At 34.8% G+C, this 3,223-nt stretch overlaps 1 pseudogene; it reads right to left on the reverse strand.

Moving 5' to 3' along the window:
• Positions 1–1,617: 1,617 nt before the first annotated feature.
• LOC136418318 (uncharacterized) lies at positions 1,618–2,808 on the reverse strand (annotated as a pseudogene).
• Positions 2,809–3,223: the final 415 nt, after the last annotated feature.

Consider the following 3,223-nt stretch of genomic DNA (forward strand, 5'->3'; position numbering starts at 1 on the left):
ATGCTTCCTATTTCCATTTTATTCTTCCATTGAGCTAGTGGAAAATTATCATCTTCATCCCAGTTATCATTCACTTGACCTAAAAGTTTGGTCCACAAATTTTTAATAAGTTCTGGCTGTTTTTTCGTGAATCGTGGTACCAAGATGTTGATTAGACGTGGCCTAATTCTTGATACATCTAGTTAGCAATGGACTGGATGCTTGCGAAGGACCACCCTGAGTTCACGGTCTCAGAGACACCGTGTTCGTGCAAATGAAGAAAACAAAAACCCTTTTTAACGCTAACTAAGGTTTATTGTTCACCAACAATTTCGAGTAATTTAGCAAAGGAGTAACAACTTTTCGTGACAGGTTAACTAGTGTACTAATTAACCGTGTATAGGAACCGTGAGTAAAGTAATGGCGTACGAGTAACGTGCAAAGTACGGAGTTAAGAGTCGACGGAGACGCACAAGAAGAGAGCGATTTTTCTTCTTGCAAAATCTTAAATACTAAAGTTAATGGTAAGCATACATAGGCGTACCAGAAACCAAGAGGTCATCAACGGTACTTCTTCTAGATTTGTCCTTGTAACTTGCCTAACTTTAACAATATAATTGGGTTTTATTGGAGGGCGGTTATGACCACAATCGAGAACGTGTCTAAATTCTGGTACGCACAAAAGGTCGGCGAGGAGTTTTATTACATAATTAGTCTAAGATCAAACGAAATGCGGACCAACATCTGGTCATACGGGCAAAGTGTCAAGAAAAACGAGTAATGTTCATAGGCGTAGCACACGGGTTCCTTACATACTAGTAACAGATTTAATACTAGGCTTATGAAGAATACAACTTATCGAACTAATAGATTAAATTAATTATTGGATATTCTGTCCTCTACACAAGCCCTAACACTGGCTTTACGTTTTCCCATACTTTGCTCAATTCAAACAAGGTGGAGTGGGGTAAATGCACCCCAGTTTTTAGTAAGTTTGACTTTCAACCCATATATCTTTAATTTGTTTTATAATACTTTAACATTTATTGAAATTAACAAATACTTGAGTTAATACGCTTTAATTACTATTGACAAAAACGCCAATTTCACTTGTATATTTAATTTTTTTAAGAAAACTGTAAAAAATCCAAGAACTGTTCACTTGCCCCGAAAATAGGGCAAGTGCATAATCGACTATTAAAACCGATTTGAAACCTTATATCATATGGTACGAGGTAAGAGCGTAACTATTGAAATGTTTGCTTTAAAATGCTTTTTACCGCATTGAAATATTTTGTTTCGTTTTGGAGCAAAGCAAATAAACAAAATACATAAATAAATACAAAGGAATTAGTGAAATAAAGTCCTTATTTAAAAAGATCTAAAATATATTAATAGAAATGCTACAATGTTAAATTTTAAAAAAATATATTTTTGAACAAACAAATGTATTAATCCGAATCCAGACAACGTTCACATTTATACCGTCGTTTTTTGGAACCTTTGTTGCATGTTCCACATACTAACTGTGTACAAGTTACGCACTGGATCCAGTCTTTCTTCTTAATGTAATGCCGAAAATCGCACTTGCAGATCGAACATAAATTAGAATTATCATCCTTTGAGGAAGTGGCAATTTCAAAAAAATTCTTCTAATACGGTATTATCATTTTCTTTGCATGTTTTTTCGGCAACCATTCTACACTTCACCTCTTCTGATGTGATGACTTCGGTTCCTCTCGCAACTCTCTTTTTTTTAAGCATACGATTGGGCGCATTTGCTTTTATGGTATCCAAAAGAAGTTCTTCAAACGTTTTTATTTTTTGCGGTATCAATGATGAGCCAGGTTTTCTGTTCGTAGAAGATTGAGTTAATTTTTCTGAAAATGTTTCTTTAATTTCTAATTTTTTTTCTGCTGGCTCATCAAAAATATCAAGCACTACGTCCACTGAATCTTGAGGAGCAATTTCTAATATTATGGGTGGGTGCAAAGTAGCTTCTTCAATTACTGCTGTCACTGGGTCTTTAGCTATTTGTGGAGAATTATTTTTTTCTGCTGTTTTCGCTTCATTCCACTGTTTAAGGACAATTGCGTTATATGTTGAATCTGGAACTACATTCCTCGACAATGGATAGATGCCAGCTTTTTTAAAACCATTCATAATTATGTTTGGGACCAAATCACTCCAAACCTCTCCAATCATTATAGAAAATTCTTTTTTTGGAAGCCTTACACCGATATTTTGTCTTTGCCACTTTACTAGTTTTACGTCCCAACACGTTTTCAACAGTTTAAAAACGCTTAAATCCAATGGTTATAGAACATGACTGATATGAGGCGGTAATTTCAGAATTATTACATTTTCTTGAGAAGCTTTCTCTATCAATCTGATGGTTAAGTGAGTAGAATGACCATCGAATATCAATAAGACAGGCCGGTCAGTGCCTATTGTTTTTAAGAAATTTTTTTGAAAATAATTTTGAAATACCTCTGCCTCCATCCAACCGTTATTAGTTGCAGCATAAGTGGTTCCAGGATATCCACTATTTTCTGATGCCTGCCATTGATCACAGATATTTTTACCTTTAAAAATTATTAATGGTGGAACTTTATCTCCAGAAGCTGAAGCAGCCATCAAAACTGTAATATTTTCCCTTCCAGGAGCACTGACAGTGCGAATGCAAGGAATATTCTTACCCCCAACTACCTTTGTTTTTGCAGGATCGGTACAAAAACTAGTTTCATCCAAATTCCAAATTCTCATTAGTTTGTCTTCTATGCTTAGCTCTTTTATGGTATTTTTTAACAATGTAAAGTATTTGTTCATTGTAAAAGGATTACAACTATTTTTTATAGCGATTTCTATGCTTTGAGGTTTTTTTATTGACAAGTTATGCCTCTTTGTGAATCTCAAAAACCAGTCCTCTTCAGGGACGCCGTTTTTAAATGGAGTTTAAATTTTATTCTCATTTACGAATTATCCAACCAATTCTTGCACCTCTTTTCTGGATAACCCAAACCCATACTTCTCCATTTTTAACAGTCCTTCGACTAGCCGTTTTTCATATTCGATTGGTATAGCAGTGCTTCTGCCAAATGATTTTGATTTTGTCCCACGTCTTCCTTTTAAGTGACATTTTATTGTGGGATAAGGTATGCTGTATTTTTTGCTGGCTTCGTACGCATTTATGCGGCCTGCTTTTATTTCTTCAAACGTTTCTTTTGAATAATCTCCTCTGTTC

The sequence above is a fragment of the Euwallacea similis genome, chromosome 34, assembly GCF_039881205.1.
Source record: "Euwallacea similis isolate ESF13 chromosome 34, ESF131.1, whole genome shotgun sequence".
Lineage (NCBI taxonomy): Eukaryota > Metazoa > Arthropoda > Insecta > Coleoptera > Curculionidae > Euwallacea > Euwallacea similis.